This window comes from Macaca fascicularis, chromosome 5 (genome assembly GCF_037993035.2).
Source record: "Macaca fascicularis isolate 582-1 chromosome 5, T2T-MFA8v1.1".
Classification (NCBI taxonomy): domain Eukaryota; kingdom Metazoa; phylum Chordata; class Mammalia; order Primates; family Cercopithecidae; genus Macaca; species Macaca fascicularis.
Window position 1 is genome coordinate 64,891,711 of NC_088379.1, and position 20,469 is coordinate 64,912,179.

The 20,469-nt window shown below is 35.3% G+C and overlaps 1 protein-coding gene and 2 pseudogenes across 1 annotated transcript in view; all 3 read left to right on the forward strand.

Moving 5' to 3' along the window:
• Positions 1-20,469, forward strand: part of LOC102126139 (UDP-glucuronosyltransferase 2B33) — an 83,978-nt gene that overhangs the window by 23,265 nt on the left and 40,244 nt on the right. The gene's annotated exons all lie outside the window — the stretch shown is intronic.
• Positions 1-20,469, forward strand: part of LOC135970840 (UDP-glucuronosyltransferase 2B4-like) — a 46,015-nt pseudogene that overhangs the window by 1,422 nt on the left and 24,124 nt on the right.
• Positions 5,166-18,513, forward strand: LOC135970841 (UDP-glucuronosyltransferase 2B10-like; annotated as a pseudogene).

Below are 20,469 nucleotides of genomic sequence, written 5' to 3' on the forward strand. Positions count from 1 at the left end.
ATTCTGAAATTAAAATATATCCCCATGTCACCAGAAGGTTTCCTTCACAGTTGAGAGAAATGGTACCCCTTTCTCAAAGGCAAAAACCACTAAGGGTAATTTGTAGTTTCTAATGTCTATACTTTCCTTCACTAAAAGATTGGAAATTATTTATTTTAAGACCAATCATCTTGTTGAAGTCTGAACATTGTTATATCTATATATATATATTTTTTGAAACTATGTGTATTATAAAATATGAGCCATATTTAGGTTGGGTACAAATCTCTATTTGAATAATTTCTCAAAATTTTCTATCTCTAATTTGCAAATATATTCACTTCAAAGCTAATATGATTAATACCCTAGCATGAATCAAAAGCAGTAGTGAGTACAAGGATTTCAGCCACATCTCAAAATAGCCCACAGTTCACTTGAATGACCAAAAATGAAAGGATTAGCTTAATGAACTGTGGAAACGAGACTATTTCTTAGAAAGTTGTTTTTATGGGTACAGCAGAATTAGTTGATCGTGGAGCTCGAAGAGTTGTTTAAATGTTTATATGCTACTATTGAAGTTTTAAAGGGTAAAGAAATGGATGTTTACTTCTCTCTAGATTATTTTAGTAATTGGTAACGATTGTGAGTATTCTGATGTGACACTGGCTATGATGTAGTTGACCCTCAAAATTCTATTATCACTTTGCTTTTCTTATAAATACACACAGGCAAAATATATACTACATAAAAATTAAATTATGCTTATAATATTTGACTATATGTTTATGTATTTCAAAGTACAGATACTTTGCCTACATTTTTGCCTACATTATTCTAATCCCTTTCTGAAAATTACCTAATGTAATTATCTTGTGTCATCCATCTTTTCTTTCCTTGTTCTTCTCAGGAATACCCACTACCTTATCTGAGACAATGGGGAAAGTTGACATATGACTTACTCAAAACTCCTGGAATTTTCAATTTCCTCATCCACTCTTACCAAATGTTGATTTTGTTGGAGGACTACACTGCAAACCTGCCAAATCCTTACCTACAGTAAAGATAATATTGTTGGTTTTGTGTTGTTGGCTTTGAAATTTTAGTAGGAATAATTCTACAGTCTTCACGCAGAGTGTTTGACTTACACAGAAACAAAGATCGGCAGTGGGCAGGGTAAAGCAGATACCAACTAGGAACTTGTGTACATGTTAACTTAATGATACCATCACAAGTATGTGAGTTTCATCATTATTATAGATAGAGAGGGATACTAAGAAGACTTTGAAAATAGGGTTGGTTAAATATAAGCCTTGATTATGCAACACATGAGAAAGTATTGGTCATTCATTAAAAGAATGTTTATAAAAAGTTTAACACAAACCACAGGCAAGAGGAAAAAAATTAGACAGTTTCTGTCCTCACACACATTGCATTCTACTTCAAAAGACAGAATATATGTAAGTAATAAAAATTGTGCAAAAGCTTTTATCTCAAGGAAATATTCAATGCCGAGATAGCATCACTGGAGATAATAGGAAGTATCCTGGACTCACTGATAATGAAGCTGAGAGCTGAACAATGTGCAGAAATTGGTGAAATGTTGAGAGGTGAGGAAAACACAAAAAAGAAAAGAAGGTAAAGTATTGAGAAAAGTTCTCAAGACTCTTAAGTTGAGTTTGCAGGGAAAGGCTGAGTGAGAATCAGATGATGCTGAGAGGCAAGTTAGAGCCAGATACTTATTAGGAGCTAATTTATTTATTAAGCACATTTGAGAACTACTAAAAAGAGTTAGGAAATGATGATATATGGTAAGGTAATTTAAAAAAAAGAAAGAAAGAAAGAGCAGACCATTTGGGAAATTTTGCATGGAATCTGGTAGCAGATGATGGAAAACTGAACTACAATGTTGATAGAAATAATCATGCCTACATTTACAGTAATACTACCCACTTCATATTGTGTTTTGTGGAAAAAAAATGTTAATACAGAAAAAACACTTAAAATGCCTCTGTTATATATTCAGTGAGAGAGAAATATTAATTTTGCAATTATGATTATTTTGTTATGATTACTAACACTACTAATTACCTAACATGTGCAAGTCACTTGACATATCATTCTTCATTTTACAGAACCAGATTGTTCAGCACATCAAGATTATATTCTCTTGAAGAGTCGTGGATGACAGATATATTGTGGACTTGAATAAAAATAGACATACTAGTTTTGCCAGTAAGATGGGAAAGCTGCACATGTGCCCTAGAATTTAAACTGTAATAATAATAATAAATGAAAGGAATTCTGAAATTCTACTGTAAGTGATGCAGATCTTAAGTATTCTAACTTAAAAGAATAACTCAGTGATATAAATGCGTACCCCTAATAATATTTGCAGCTAAATCCAGTGTTCACTTGATTTTATTCAAGAATGTAACTCATTCTACTCTGAGATACCAGAGTTTTACATCTTAGATCAGAAACATGTCCTATTACAGAAGGTGTTTTCAGTCTTACGACGAGCAACTCAGTACAGTTTCCTGGTGGAACTTGTGTCAAGACACCAAAGCTCCCTAAGGAAAAGCATGGAGAAAATGAACGATGCACTTATTATAAATACCAAATAGTTTCTGTCACTTGTATATGTATAGTAGTAAACTTAGTTTACAATAACGAAAGAATTCTACTTAGAAGATGATATTCTTTTCAAAGGAACACAAGACCCTCATACATTTTAAATTAATATCATACTTTTAAGACATATGTAGAAAGTAAGCATTCTTTAGTACATTATTAAGCAATCTCTTAAGATTTTTGTCTATATCAAACTAAGAATTTATTCCATGGCTAAAATACAATACCTATGCTGAATGCAAATTCTATGTGCTTTAAAATTTTTGAAAGAGACAAAAGCTGAGGTAAGACTAATAAAAATTCTATGCCACCCTACCCTACTATTGAAAGATTTCCCTATTCACATTAAGGGAAGGTGATAGTGCCAATGGGAGGCAGAAGACAGTAGGAGGTGTAGAAGGACAAGAAAAAGGATGACCAGTAGTAAATAGTGATAATTACTAAGAGTAACTGTTGTTATTAAGTTGCAGAAAGATTTGAATGAAAATCAATGGTTGTAAAATTGGTTCTCTAATTGTTTATTATGTAGAACAATTGTTAACCAAAGTTGTTTCCTTTTCAATTAAATATTAGATTCTCAGAATATGTGTGTATATTTTAAGAAAAAAAGACACTTGGCAAAATGTTTCTAGTGATTTAAAAATGCAAATAACCATTGGTTTCACAATATAGTTTCACGTAATCATACTGAGAAAAAAAAAGTCAAGATGTGTGTATTTAATATTTATGGAAAATATTCATAAAATTAACTTTGGAAGTAATCCAACATCTTAAATGAAGGAATAATTTAAAACTTATACTATATGCATATGTCTAACATGCATCATGCAGTTTAAGCTTGCCATGTAATCCAGCCTCATATAGTTTCTGTACATTTTGGATTAGGCTTATCTGAGTGATGTTCCAGGTATGATTCAGAGAAAGAATGGCCTAGGCTGACAGACTTAGTCCACGTTCCCACCAGCCAGGTAGATTTAGAGAAAGAGTAAAAGCAGCCTCCCTTGCTGAACTGGGTCCAGTCAATGTCTGAAGCAGGAAGATTAAAGAGAAAGGATGGGGATAGATCCTGACCTGAAGGTGGATGCTGTGCTGTATAAAATATAGTCCCACAAGGAGTCAGCACAATCAGATTAACAACTCCTCCCAATGGAGGCAGCAGAAGGAATGATAGGAAGGAGTCAAAGAGAAGGAAGCCAGGTGGGGGAACAGGTTCAGATATTCCCTCCATAGAACATAGTAGGAAACATATTTTCTTCTGTATAGAATAAAATGGTGACATTTGTGTATTTGTCAATTACTTTTTAGTTCCCTATCTGATATAGTCTTCTTGTAATGACCTATACTAATGTGTTTTGCTGAAAACTCAGTTATTTTAATATTGATATAACAAGTAAAAGTTAAACACTGTAAATTATTGTTCTGTTTATGAGGATTGCTTGGGAGTTCCATAATTAGTAACTTAAACATAAAAATGTCTTGGCTATAGTAGAACATATTCATCACTGTAGTCAACACTTTGTAAAACATTGTCTAAGTGTTAACAATCAGTTAACCAAATTCAGAAAAACACAATTTTGAATGTATTCAATAGCTCTATCTTTATTTATGATACCAAAAGGTTCCTCATTTCAATGCTGAAACAGCAACCAAAATTAGCAATACTGATAATACTCTGAATTTGTCTCAGAAATTGTCCCTTGAAATTTCTCCTCCAAGTAGTGCTTGATAATTTGTAATTTGAAAGAAGTTATACATAGTCCCTTTGTAGCATTAATTTATTTCTTACAATTAGCTTATTTTATCAACTTGCTTTTTTGTCAAAGGACACAAAACTCTAATATAATAATTTATAGACAATCAGATTATATGAAATACTTCCTATGTCATGTAAAAAATGAATAAATTAATATTCAATGTGGAAGATGAAAACTAGCATAAAATACATAAAACAAAATAAACATATAGGTCATTACTAAATTGTTACTGCTTATTCTCACTAGGATTATAATGACTATTTAAGTTTTTTCATGCATATATTTTTTTATAATTTTTATGTGTTTAATATTAAATTTATTTCATTTTTTAACTTTCATTTTAAGTTCAGGCCTACAGGAGCAGGTTTCTTACATAGATAAATCTGTGTCATGGGGGTTTGTTTTATAGATTGTTTAATCATCCAGGCATTATGACCAGAACCCATTAGTTGTTTTACCGGATCTTCTCTCTCCTCCGGCTCTCCACCCTCCAATACACCCCAGTGTATGTTGTTCCCTGCTATGTTTCCATGTGTTCTCATCTTTTAGCTTCCACTTAATAGTGAGAACATGTGATATTTGGATTTCTGTTTCTATGCTATTTACTAAGGATAACAGCCTCTAGCTCCATCTATGTTCCTGTAAAATACAAAATCTTGTGTTTTTTTTTTTTTTATGGCTGCATAATATTCCATGGTGTATATGTATACCATTCCATTTCCTTTATTCAGTCAATCATTGATGGGCATTAAGACTGATTCCATATCTTTACTATTGTGAATACTACTGCTATTAATAAACATGTGTATGTGCCTTCATAAGAGAATCATTCTTCATCCTTTCCGTATATACCCACTAATGAGATTGGTGAGTTGAATTGTATTTTAACCTCTAGGTTTTTGAGGAAGTGCCACACTGTCTTCCACAATGGTTGAACCAACTTACACTCCTACTAACAGAGTATAAGCATTCCTTTTTCTATACAATCTCACTAGCATGTACTACCTTTTGAGTTTATAATAGCCATTATGACTGGTGCAAAATATTATCTATTGTGATTTTGATTTGCATTTCTTCAATGAGCGGTGATATTAAACTTTTTTCATATGATGGTTGGCCACACATGGATCTTCTTTTGAAAAGCCTAACAATTTTCCAAATACTTGAACTTTTCATCTATAATCTCATTTTCTCCAAGCTATTATTTGGAAAATCCTGATTTCCTTACACACATAACTAATTATAGAAGTTAAGAAAATGAAGTGTTGGCATTCTATTTACATCAGTCTTTGAGTAATTTTATTACCCAGCATCCTTGATTCCATTCTTAATATCTTTAGTGTTCTAACATTCTATGACTTTGGAGTTCTGCTCATGGAATAAGATATTTTCTTTACTGTAGCAGGTTCTGTGGAGATTTGATGAGAATAGACCACATGCCTTAGGACTCAGTACTCCGGTGTACAAGTGGATACTCCAGATTGACCTTCTTGGTATGACTCTGGAGTACAAATACTGAATATATTAGTAATAGCCCATTAGAGCATTAATTATTAATCATGAAATAAGGTTGTTGAAAATGTATTATGGAAAAACTTAAAAATAAAATGAAACTTCTTTATATTTATTTTCCATTCCTATGGGGAAAATAATAAGCTATAATTGTTGGCATTTTTTGATATACATTCACATTCTTTATTTTCAGAATCAGAGTATTTTTATTTCAGGTGTTATTACGTCTCACCGAATTGTTTGCAACTTCATGGTATAGTAAAGCTACCAGTTGGGGCTGCCACACCCAGGAGAAACCAAACACTGATCTGATCAGACTGGAAAGGAATGAAGGATAGGAGGACTAGGACAGACCAGGCTGCTTCACTTTGGGCCCGGAGGAGCCCACAGTCAGATTAGAAGACAGAGGCCAGCTAATGGACTTTACGGTAGACACCAGAGTTAAACACTCAGTAGTGACCCAACCTATAGGGCCACTATCCAAGAACTGTGCAACTATTGTAGGAGGCACTGGAGTCTCTGAAAAGAGGCCCACCTGTTGGTCAAAGAGGTGTGTTATAGGAGGATGAGAAGTCCAACAAGAATTCCTATACCTCCCAAATTTTTCAGTTCCTTTGCTGGGAAGAGACCCACTTCAAAAACTGCAGGCACAGACTATATTTTGGCCAAAAGGGAATGTAACTTTAAACCTACCTCGCCCAGAGACTATGATGTTAACCCTTACTGTTCCGTAAGCTGAAGAATGGAGACTATATGTAAAAAAGACTCTGGAACCAGCAGTAAATGAATTGCATGGGTTGCTTACTAAAATTCCTGGAGTTTGGGCTGAAGTATCCACCTGGACTGGCTATAAGTCAGGCACCAGTGGTGGTAGAGTTAAAACTGGGAGCAACTCTGGTTCTGGTCTGACAGTACCCGGTACTCCCCAAGATCCTACGGGGTGTCCGCAAACACTTAGAGCAGCTTCATAAGCATAGAATCATAGTCAAATGGCAGTCACCATGGAACACCCCTCTCTTGCCAGGGCGGAAGCCGTCTGGTGAATATAGACTAGTACAGAATTTGTGTGTGGAAAATCAGGCAACAGTGACCATCCACCCAGTGGTGCCAAACCCATCTACTTTAATGGGACATATTCCAGCAAGGGCCACTGGGTTTACAGTCCTAGATTTAAAGGGCACATTTTTCTGTCTCTGGCTTACACCAGTCTATTTTTGCTTTTCAATGGAGTGAATCACAGTACACTTGGACAAGACTCCCACAAGGATTTAAAAACTCTCTTGCAATCTTTGAAGAGGCACTGGCCTCAGACCTTAAAGCATACACCCCACCGAATAGTGACTGTGTCTTGCTCCAGTATATTGATGATCTTCTTCTAGCAGTCCCAACCCGAGAAGACTGCTTCCAAGGGACCCAAGACCTCCTGCACCTGCTATGGAAGGCAGGATATAAAGTGTCAGGGAAAAAGGCTCAAATGTGCCTAAAATTGACCAGTATTTAGGCTTCTATATAAACCAAAAGAAAAGATGGCTCGGTAGCAAATGGAAGCAGGCTGTTTATGTGCTTTCTACTCCAATCACCTGGTGACAAGAGAGTTCATATGGGCAGCAGGGTTCTGCTGCATCTGGATCCCAAATTTCTTGCTCGTGGCTAAGCCATTATATGAAGCCAAAAAGACAGGAAAAAGGAGCCCTTCCTCTGAGAGGCCAACCAGGAGAAGGCATTTAAGGAAATCAAACAAGCTTTGACCCAGGCCCCAGCTTTAGTACTGCCAGATCTAACTAAGCTTTTCTTTTTATATGTCCATGAGCAAAAGAGAATGGCCATAAGAGTTCTAATTCAAGCCATAGGGTCATGACATCACCCGGTGGCACACTTATACAGGCAATTGAATTCTGTGGCACTTGGATGGCCTCCTTGTTTTAAGGCACTAGCTGTCACTGCTTTGCTGGCACAGGAAGCTAATAAACTGACTTTAGGACAGCAACTGACAATCCAGGTAACCACACTCAGTTATAACATTGACCGACCAAAGGGGGCACTATTGGTTATCAAATCCGAGAATAACTCAATAAAAAGGACTCCTATGTGAAAATCCCTGCATAAATTTAGAACCTGTGAATACCTTAAACCCAGCTACCTTGCTCCCTATTGAATCAATACCAGGAAGCCCCCTTAATTGCTGAGTGGATGTGGTAGATGAAGTGTTCTCAAGCCAGAGAGATTTGACAGATGGGCCCTCGGAGACCTGGACATTAAATATGTTACTGATGGGAGCAGCTTCATACTAGAAGGGTCTGCCACACTGGGTATGCAGTGGTGACTTGGGACTCAGAAGTAGAGGCACAGTCTTTGTCTACAGGAACTTCCTCTCAGAAAGCAGAGGTCTTATAGCAGCCAATATTTACCTAGAGTCTAAATATGCATTAGCCACTTTGCATGTTCATGGGGCTACTTACAAAGAAAAATGACTCTTACTCCTGGAGGTAAAGAAATAAAGTACAATGAAGAAATTCTATGGCTCTTAGATGTGGTATGGACCCCCAAACACGTAGCAGTAATGCAATGTAGGCAAAAGGCAGGAACATTAGAGGCTAAAGGACACAGAAAAGCAGACAAAGAGGCAAAGCAAGCTGCAATGGCGACTCCACCTTCTAAAGAAGAAGCCTTAGCTATGCCCCTCCTCCTGGAGATTGGGGTCCAGGGACTTCAACCTACACTCCAAATAAAAGGGTTTGGTTTGCCCAGGAAAATGGGAATGACTTTGAAGGAGGATGGTTGAAATTCTCCAATATGAGGCTAGCCATACCTGAAATGTTGGCCCTCAGATTTGTAAAACAGTTCCACCAAAGAACTCACATGAGAAAAATGGCACTAGAGACACGATTAGGGCATCATTTCTATGTGCCATGACTCACCGCTATTACTTGAGCTATTTGTAAGCAGTGTTTAACTTTTGCTCAGAACAACTCCCAAAAAGAGCCCACTCAGCCCCCAGGAATTCAGGAAACAGGAGCCGTGCCCTGTGAAAACCTGCTTATGGACTTCACCGAATTGCCCCGAGCAGGGGGCTATTGGTACATGTTGGTGCTTGTCTGTACCTTTTCAGGATGGCTCAAGACCTTCCCCACCCAGACAGAGAAGGCATGAGAGGTGACAAAGGTGTTGTTAAGAGACATTATTCCCAGATTTGAACTGCCCCTAACTTTGGGGTCAGATAATGGACCAGCATTTGTGGCTGAAATAGTTCAGGATCAACTCGACTATCAGAAATAAAATGGAAGTTGCACACAGCCTGCCAGCCTCAGAGCTCAGGAAGGATGGAGTGCATGAATGGACACTCAAGCAGCTGCTAAAGAAATTTTGTCAGAAAACTCATCTGAAGTGGGAGCAGGTATGGCCGATGGTCCTTCTCTGAGTCAGGTGCACCCCCACAAAACAAACCACACTGGATATTTGCCCTCTGAGATTTTGTTCAGCCGGCCACCCCCAATCATAAGTCAGATTAAAGGTAATCTCCATGAGCCACAAAAACTAACTTTAAGGAGACAACTGCAGGCTGTAGGCATGGTCGTGAAAATAAGTCTATTTTGGGCACAGGAAAGAATGCCAATAAGTCAAACAGACCCAGTACACCCTTTCAAACCGGAAGACTTTGTTTAGGTTGAGAAATAGAATCCAACTACTCTGTGCCCCATATGGGATGGGCCCCATACTGTGATCTCGTCCACTCCCACTGTTGTTAAAGTTGCAGGTGTCGTGCCTTGGATCCACCACAGTTAGCTGAAACCATCAGCCCAGGACCAGTGGATAAGCCAGCAGGACCCAGACCATCCAACCTGGCTGATCCTGCAATGAGACCATGGTGCCAGTGGAGACGACAACAGCCCTGCCCTGGTCACTCTGGAAGATGACCAGTCTATGCACGGTGGAAGCTTGAGAAAACAGCAAGCCCTGCTCTAGTCACACCAAGAGTTGACTAGTCTGTGCACGGCCAAAGTTTGAGAATCATCATCAAATGAGTCAATGTGGCCAGAAATCTTAGGCCCAATAATCTTCTTTGTATTATTCATTTTATTGCTCTTGTGCTATTGCTTTAACCAACCACCTACATGCCTTTACTGCCCACGCTGGCCGTAAGAATGCTAATGTTTGCTTTGTTTGTGCTGATCCCCATATCTGTGCTAGAAGGAGGAGGACCCATATTAGGATGCCCTCACTCCATGCAAACTCCATGGATCAGAAACACAGTAGTTAAGACTTTATTGTACCATACATACTATAGGTACCTGGACACAAGATAGGTCAGGGGGTACTGTACCCCTATTTACATGCTTAATCACATCATAAGATTGCAGGCAGTACTTGAAATCATCACTAATGAGATAGCAAATACGTTAGACTTGATGGCCCAGCACACCACAGAAATAAGGAACACCATCTGTTAAAATAGACTGGCTTCAGATTACCTCCTAGCCCAGAAAGAAGGAGTATGTGGAAAGTTGAGCCTGATGAATTGCTGCCTAGAAATTAATGATATCAGGAAAGTCATCATAGAAATAACTGCAAGGATGTGGAAGAGAGCTCATGTCCCAGTTCAGACCTGGAACACGGATGGTCTCCAGATTCCCTCTTAGAAGGTTGGTTTTCATTCTTTGGTGGTTTTAAAACATAAGGGATGGTGTTAGCTGTATTAAAATGTTGCCTAATGCTCCCTTGCCTTTTACCCCTCCTCATCAGAAGCATCCAATCAGCCATAGAATCCATAGTTAACAGAATCACCTCCACTCGACTGACGGCTCTAAACAAGTATCAACCCGTACCAAAGAGAGAAGAACTGACTTGTAATGAGGAACCAAAAGATAGTGATGCCTTCCATTAAATTCCATTACAGGAGGCATCAAAGGGGGAGATGAGGTGGGAAATAAGGAAGGAAGGAAGGAAGGAAGGAAGGAAGGAAGGAAGGAAGGAAGGAAGGAAGGAAGGAAGGAAGAAAGAAAGAAAGAAAGAAAGAAAGAAAGAAAGAAAGAAAGAAAGAAAGAAAGAAAGAAAGAAAGAAAGAAAAAGAAAGAAAGGAAAGAAAGAAAGAAAGAAAGAAAGAAAGAAAGAAAGAAAGAAAGAAAGAAAGAAAGAAAGAAAGAAAGAAAGAAAGAAAGAAAGAAAATTAAAAAGAGAAATAAGCTTTCCTATATTAGACTAACTCGTCCCAGAGGCAGCAATGGGTGAAGTTCAGACCCAGGGAAAGTCTTGGTAATGCTATCTAAAAAGCCAGGACACACACCAAAAAAAATGTGGCCCAGAGACTCTCCCCGCACTCCTTCAACATAGGGAGAAAAAAACAAGTTTTCCTCCGTTTTATAGTATGAGTTTATAGATTTTTGTTCTCTGTAACTAGCAACTTCAAGTATTCTGTTTTGTCTAAAAAGCACAGTGAAAGTCATGACAAGCCTGAGCAGGCCTGAACTACAGCTGTCTGGACACCATATTGAAGATTAGAAGGTAAACCAGTGCAAGGCTGTTTTGAGCAAAACCTAGATAACAATCATCTAGGTTGCACAGCAACAGTCATGGGTAATCCTGACTTATGAGCTGTCACAATTTGATCAATTGTTCTCCCTCTGTATCCCTGCTTTTGCTCCACTGTAAGCCTGCATCAAGTTAGCCCACCCCTTTTGGAAAGTGTGTATAAAAGTCAAGTGCTGTCTTTGTTGGGGTCCCAATCTTTGGACGTTAAGTCCGCTGAGTGTGACTGAGTGCACTCAATAAAGATATCCTCTTGTATACATCCCAAGATCTCTCTCTGGTCCTCCTGATTCCCACAAAAAGATATCAGTTTAAGAACAACATACATGACAGATGATAAAATAGCACAAAGAGTGTTGTTGATTAATAATACTTTGCCATTAACATTGCGATTAGAAAAAAAAATACATAATTAGGAGGTGCAGTGTGGCATTTTATTATCATGATAGTGGAGGCATGTAACAGATATCACCAAATCCTGCTCTGCCATTCAATTCTATAACTTATAGGATTCCTAAGTGTGCTGTACGTACTACAAATGTTATCAGAAAGAGTTATACTTCATGTGTTACTTCACTAGCACAATAACAATAAGCAGGTTTAAAAAAAAAAAAAAATGAAACGTATCATGGAGTTTAGGCTTTCCATGTACTCTGGGCCTCTTTTTTTACCCTAATTTTGAAATAGGTCTATTCAGTGTATTGTTCAGAGGGCTATTCAGAGAAAGGAAGCTCAAATTCATCCACCCTGAGTCTAGGTACCCACTTAGGCATGTAGATTTGGAGAAACAGAAAAACCAAACTGCCTTGGTGGACTGGACTTGGCCAATATCTGATAGGAAGATGTAATAAAAAGAGGGGTATCAAATCCTGCCCTTAAGGTAGACAGAATCTGTCAATGCTTTAGAGTATACCGTCAAAGAGTTAACAGTCAGCAGAACTAAATTTAGCATCATTACAATTTTGGAAGTTTTTTAACAGCCCTATTATTTATAAGCTGTCAATCAGTATTTTTACATTTAAATAATTTGCAGTGGTAGTAAATGTGATAATATTCTCGATATATGTGAAAAATATCACTTAAACAATTTTTTCTTGGAAGAAACGCTTAATAATTTGTAATCAGAAACAAATTATATATACTTTCTAAGTAGATTAATGGATCTCTCATACATAGATGATGACATAGATTTGCATTTTTAGTAAATTATCAAATATAAGACTCTAATTTATGGAAGAAGTGAATATAAATAAACTCCCTCCCATTTCATTTTTTTTGTAAATGAAAAGATTAACATTAAATTTGTAAGATGAATGTGTATGTAGTAAATACATTAATAAAATAAGTGTAGACCATTAGTAGTAACTTTTTACTCTTTTTTATACTAGGATTATGTCTGCCTAACAATTACTTATATATTTGAAGTTTTAATTTATTATCACAATTCTCTAAGCCACTATATATGAAACCTCATGATTGCGTTTAGCTTCACAATATAAAAATTAGTCAAGATAATATAGTTGTTCTATTTACTTCAGTCTTCCAATAGTTCTCGTTACTTAACTTGTCCTCATTTCCTTATTGGCCATATGGAAGGCATTTGACTAGGTGATCTCAATCTTTTTAGAATTCTAACAGACATGCTATAATTTGAATAGAAGTCTAACAGACATGCTATAATCTATTACTCATGGAACAAGGTGCATTCATTTTTAAAACTTTTAAGTTCAGGGGTACATGTTCCAGTTTGTTACATATGTAAACTTGTATCATGGGAGTTCGTTTGACAGATTATTTCATCACACAGGCATTAAGCCTAGTACCCATTAGTGATTTTTTCTGCTCCTCTCCCTCGTCCCACCCTCCACCCTCTGAAAGGCCTCAGTGTGTGTTGTTGCCCTCTATGTGTCCTCGTGTTCTCATTGTTAGGCTCCCTTATCTATACAGTTCTATGGAAATTTGATGACAGGAAATTAGATATCTTAGTACCAATATTCAACAGTATAGTGGGTAGTCCCGAATCACCCTCTCAATAAGACTCTGAGGATCAAATATTGAAAACTTAGGTAACAGCATGTGAGGATGAAAATGGTTCAACAGAAAACACACTGTTAAAATAATAATTGATTCACCATTTATCATTTAAAAAGTCAAAAATAAAATCTAACTTCTTTACATTTATCTTCCAGTTCTAGGAAAAATATAATAAACTAAATGGGGTTGACATTTTATTATGCACAGTCACATTCTTTATGGCCAGAAACAAACTATTTATTCAAGTGTCGTTACCTTTCACAAAATTGTCTTTCAGTAACTTTCTGGGTTGTCTATATCCTAATTCAATCATCACACCTACCCTTTCTCCTAATGTATAGATGTCACAAATGCAACAGAAAAATGACAGCTCTTCTTTCATTACCAGTTGCTTCATTTTCTATGAGAGTAAATCCCCTATCTTTATCATGGAGTGGTGGTAACACATTTCATGATGGAGTGTGGCCTGTCCTTCCTCTATCCAAGCACCACCACCACTCCACTCCCTGCTGCACTGGATACTGTGCCCTATCAAACTCAGTGACTTCATCATTTCCCTAAGAGAACAAGTTCTGGCATTCATGCTGCTTCTTTTTTTGGGGAGGGTGGTAATGAGGAATGGGTAATACACAATTATCTTTATCCACAGTGTTCTCTGTTTGTCCATGTGACAATCTTGTATTAATTCTTCAAGTCTCAAGTCACATACCATGTCTTAATGTATAGCCTTTAATTACTGCCCCAGAGGACTTGGTGCTTCTTCTTTTGTCATCTGAAACCGATTTTAATCCAGTTTTACTGATACAATAATTTGTGATCTAGAGAACAATGCCTGTTTCATTGACTTATATTGTGCATTGCTCATTTTAGCTCTAAGATTTATAATGCATACTTTTTCAAAAAATCATCTACTCTTAGGTCATCCACAAACTAAAGCATTTATAACTCATGATGGATCCAATTTAATGTATGAGGGAATCTACCACGGAATCCCTATGGTAGGCCTTCCTTTATTGCAGATCAACCTGATAACTTTGTTCAAATGAAGGCTAAGGGGAAAGTTGTTAGATTGGACTCAAAAACAATGTAAATTACAGATTTGCTCGATGCATTAAAAGCAGTCATTAATGACCCTACACAAATATAAATTTTTAAGTTCATTGCGTGTATTCATACCTTCTCACATGAAGGCCAAGGGAGCTGCAGTGATTCTGAACATGAACACAGTGCTGAGCACATATATTTTTTGTAACACTTAAAGGCCATGATCAATACATCATTGTATCACAATATGATTTTTTGTTTGTTTGATTTAGTGAAAACATTTGTCAGAGGTTTTAGGATAATGCATAAGTTCTAAAATAGCCAAAAAGTGAAATAAGAGGAATTACTAAAGATGGTAACAGAAGGATTATAAGGAAGATTGAGGACAAATTTGAAGCAGAAAACTGTAAATATTATTACAGTACTGACTAATTTTCAGCACACTTATGTTGTCTTTCAGCATAAGAACTCATCAAATGTTCATTTTTAAATATTTTTTGTGTATATTGAAGGTATATAAGATGATATTATGGAATACAAATACATATTTAAAAAGTTACCATAATAAATAAATATATTCATGATCTCCTCTTAGTTATACATTTCTTTTGTTTTTAAAGCATTACTAAGGTGATTGATTTTCAGTAATCATCATGACATAATCAATCTCTAATTACCATCATATTCAATGTTTTACAAATTTTCACACTACATTTTGATCCCATCATTGATAATTTGTAAACAGCTAGAGCTTTCAAATTTGCCTTTTAAAAATTATTGAAAAGAGGAGATATTAGTATAAATGTAGTCATTTCTTTGTTCTTACAGTGGTGATTGATTTGCTTATTTGGAAGAATTATAAAATAAAAAAATAGTTGATTTGAAAGAGATAAGTTGGAATATTTATCTTTAATAGTCAAAATGTATGAAACCAGAAATATGTGGTTGAAAAATTATTTCAGCACATTCATTAATTTCAGTTATGCTATTACTATTATATTAGTAATCGCATAATTTTGAATAAACATAGCTCTGGTATTGAAAAATGACAATTTTTAATTACTTGATACATACTGAATGTGTGTGACACACATTATATTGGTTCTTTGTATTATGAAACCCAATTGTATGAAGAAATATATCAGAATTAGTGCCCTCTTCTGAAAAACTCAGTTCCACCATGTGATTTTTTAAGTAAGAAGGAGAGAAGTTACCTCCATTACTATTGCTACAGTGCCATGATTTAACACTTTTTAGTTTTGACTTGGTAAACGATATACTTACATGCATCCTTATTCTTTGTCTATTAGTCCAAAATTATTTTAACACTAGAAACAAATGGAACTGCAACACCTCAAAGTAAAATATTGAAAGCCACTTAGATTCTAAAATACCAATACAAGAAAAATAGTAATGACCATGATCATTTACTGACAATCACTTTATGATGAGAATAATTCTACCAATTATTCTGAGAATCATTACAAGACAACTCACAATAATCAGGCAAGAAAGACACAATTCTTATTCATTCAAATTAACAATAAGAAAAACTTGAAAGAGATACATTTTTTAAAAAAAGGACCAGTAGATATCAGGTTAGGATTCAAACTAAGACCATCCACTTTCATACTTTTAACAATGAATCCACTGATATAATGTTAATTCCAACTCTTGGTCAGTGCCAACTCCTTATGAGCTTTGCCCTGACACGTACCTGACCTCGTCAGATTTGTCTACTATCGCTAGACTTTGATATTATTTTGAAACTTATACACCAGGTCCATTAATTTTTTTTTTTACTGGATAATTGAATTTCTGCACTCTCAAATGATTTTTTTAACCCTTTGGACTCATCTGATTTCCATTTCTAGGCTAAAAATACTTGTTCTTTCTTAAATTATCTCTTTACATCTTGAAATCTTATGCATGAAACAAATTCTAGCCCATAAACCAAAATCTCTATAACCATCATGAAAAAAATATTTTATTTTTTCATCCGCTTTTATGTGGCACTCATTTTTAACATCTACACAAAAATTTCACATATTTGTCGTTTCTGGTTCATTATATAAGTTGATGTCTATTTGATTTTCCATTGACAGTAAAAAGAATGTGATATAGTTATCAATCATTTATTATGATCAGTCTCTGAAGCTCTTGGACCAAAAACTCTTCTGGATTGAGTTTGTCATGCATCACAATGGAGCCAAGTACCTGCTGCCACCTACCCACAACCTCACCTGGTTACAGTACTTCTCTATGGATGTGCTGGCCTGCATGGCAATTGTTACTCTCTTTGTCATACTATGTGGCTTGATTATCAACTGTTTGTTAAGGTAAGAAAGAAAGAAAAGAGAGTAGACCTGTTTGAGATCTAAGGCAGGCAGGCATGATACAGAAAATCATGCCATTTAATGCCACCACTATGTATCAAGGTATGGACTAAATTCTTCACTGCATTTTACAAAATCTGTGCCTTCTTGATTTGTTTGAAATTTTTAATCTTTGTTAAACATTAAGTAATGTACAATTTTAATTTCAGAAAACCTGTGGTAATTCACTTTTAATGCTTATCTATGTATATTTTTAAACTGAAAATAAAATGAGATTCACTAGAAACTCAGTCTGTTTCCTTGAGAGGGCCAGAAAGACTAGATATATTTTGCATTTTAAGAAATCTCTTCTTTTATAAATATATTTATATAATATATAGTAAATCATATACTATGCATTTATATAACATATAAAATAAATATATTTATATATTATATTTTTATTGTTTTATTTCAACTTTTATTTCAAGTTCAGAAATACATGTGCAGGATGTGCATGTTTATTACATAGGTAAAAAACCCTCTTCTATATAAACAAATACAATTATATGGAATACATGTGTGTATGTCAGGAAAAAAAGAAAGAAAGAAACACTGAGCAACATCTGTGTCAAAAATTGCAAGACAAATTTTATTTTGACTACTGAAGTAGGGGATAGCGACTGCAATATGAACTGAACTCAATCCCTACTAAGACAAATGTTAACTGAGACTTTTAAAGAAAATCTGTTTGTGAATAAAAATCTGTTGAGGAAATAAAAATAAGGTAACCAAAAAGAAAGTAGTTGGCTGTATGGAAATAGAAAATTACATGAATATTAAGTGTAAATGATTGATTATTAGACAAGATGAGTTAGACAGGGTAATTTTGCAATTTGGCAGGATCACGTTTTATTGAGCAAAGCCTCAGCATGAAGGCTAGTGTCACCGACCAGGACAAATCCATGACATAGCGCACATATAAGCTGGACTAAACTTAGCCAACTCTCTTAGCATGGTGTTTAGGCAAGTTCTTTCTGTTAAATTGGTGTTTCCAATTCATATCCTTCATAGAATGCAAAATATTTTCTCATGAAAATTTTCTTCATTTCAAAACTCTAGATAGTCATAACTGGTTTCCTATGTAAAACTATGCAACCTGCTAAAATGTTTGGCTAGAAAGACTGAAGATATTTTCTACATGAGACTTTGACTAACTTGAGTTACTATTTTTGCTTTAGTAATGACAATTTACAATTGGATAGTAATTCATAAAAGAAAAGACAAGGCTAGTTCCCTTTGGTTAGCAATTATAGATAAGGTCCAGCAGGTTTAGTCCAGTCCCTGTAGATTATAATGTTACATGATTTCTCTCCTGCAATAAGATCTCACATTTCTTGTCCTTACCTTGTGAAGTATGATATCTCCACCTACTTCAATGCCTGGAATACTGAGGATATATAAACCAGAATGTATATAATTATTTTACTTATACTCTTCTCATAACATATTAAAAACTAAATTGTAGGTGGAATAAGGAGCCAAATATCACGTGCAACAATTTTTAAAGTCTATGCTGGAGAAAACGTAGTAAATGCCAAAAAGCTCTCTGATACCTACATTCAACTGTTGTTCATTACAGCCTTTGGACTCAGAACAAGGTTGGAAAAGCAAATAACAGAGAAGAAGGGAACCAACGTAAGAGCAGTTCTTCTGTCTGACAAGAGTTGTGTCTAAAACAGTTGAAAGAAAGAGAGGCGTAATGATTATTTTTGACACATGAAATAGACTTTTATAGTACTCTTCTCTAGGAGAAAATGTTGTAGCAATAATTGGTAATAAAATGAATTATTATAATGTCTGGAAAAGAAATATACACTAAATATTTTACTTTACTACACTTTGAACACATAGTCATGTCACTAGAAAGAAAAAAATAGCAAAGTACAAGAAAAAAAGTGTAAAGTATTAGTGCTTTTTATAGAAATGTCTTCTTTATAAAAGGGGAAACTTTATAGATAAATATTAGTCTGGGGAAACAATGTAACTCAACGTGTACTACACAAACTAAATTTTAGTCTATTTATATTTTCTTGATGAAACAACTTCTGAAAATGCATCATGGACCTTGCCAAAATCTTCTTTGCAATTCATAGACCATATAGCCAGATACAAAAATCTATGTCTATTCATGAGTTATCAAAGAATACTTTCATTTGTTTTAATATTGAGAAATCTTTTCACATAAAATACTATGTACACATATAGTTAAGAAAGTATGTGAATATGAAGATTTACTTGAGGCTCATAAAATCACATAGTATATGAAATTCCAAAAATTTCCATATTGTGCATGTGTCTGTTTCTTTGAGATTGATTCTAAAAGCTTTTAATTATCTCAGGAGTTAACAGAATTTAAACACAGAAACTCTAATCAACTGGAATCATTGAATTGAAATCACATTCTTCATCCTCGTGATCATCTTTTTCTATAAAATTTTGAATATGCTGCTTAAAGACTGGAATATGAAGCACCACAGAAGTTGAAGACAAAAATAACATAATTGTGAATTTAATGATGAAAGCAACATATGAAGCTGAATCTGTTTGTGTCAAGGACAAATGGTTTTTGTAGTTTTCTGAATTAATATCTATGCAGAAGGCAATGTTTCTTAAAAGATAAAGCAAATGTGCTAATTAGAAGTTTCCTTCTTTTGTTCTTTAAGTATATTCTTTAATAGTCTTAAATATATTCTTTAACATACAAATTCTTAAAACCTAATAATAATTATAAAAATTACTGAATACCAGTAAAGAATAGGGTCTTAAAAGGTATCTTTCTTCCAGCATCTAACACCTCACAACCACTCCAGTGTTTTCTATATTGACGAAGCTTAATATTCAACTAGCTGGCAAAGGAGGAATGTTTACAGGATCCTGATTCAGTATCATAAAGTTATATTTGCACTCAGGGGACAATAAATTGAAATCTCATAAAGCATAAATTTTCAAATTTTTCATTTGCTATCATTCTGAAAGTTGTGTTCCTTCTGACACTGAATCTTGGAAAAATTTGGATGAGTAAGAGGCATGGCTTTCCCTTTAAAATAACACTTTTGAAAGTGGGGGCATGTAGAGGTTCTGAGAAAGATGACTTAGAGTTGGGCCACTGGGTTCACCAACACCCTGTTGGTCGCTTCCCTAATATCCAAATGTATAATAAGAATTGGCGTACTAGCAGGTTGGATTTCTTATTTCAGTAGTAGCCTGCTCAGACTTGGTTAGAGGAAGTTTTCTCGTGCTGCACCCATGCATACCCTTAGCCTATCACCACTCTATTCATAGTCCCAACAAATCAACACTGGAGTAGCCAGGTATTTGGTCCTGTACATATATATATATAAATAAAATGGATATTAACCCTCAACAAAGCATATCAAGATGTCTCATTGATTTCATTGCAAGTTCCTAATTATTACCCTCATTAATCACTTTTTGGGTTTATGATCCAGTGAGAATTTCGTTCATGTACTGCACTGATTTTTTTCAAGCGACATTTTTCTCTAGATTCGTCTTTGGTATAGAGACTTTATTTAAGGATGAATTTATTCTTCATAAGAGATCTAGAATCCTGACTCATCATGACAGTGGCTCAGAGTGATTGCCTAAAACAAGAT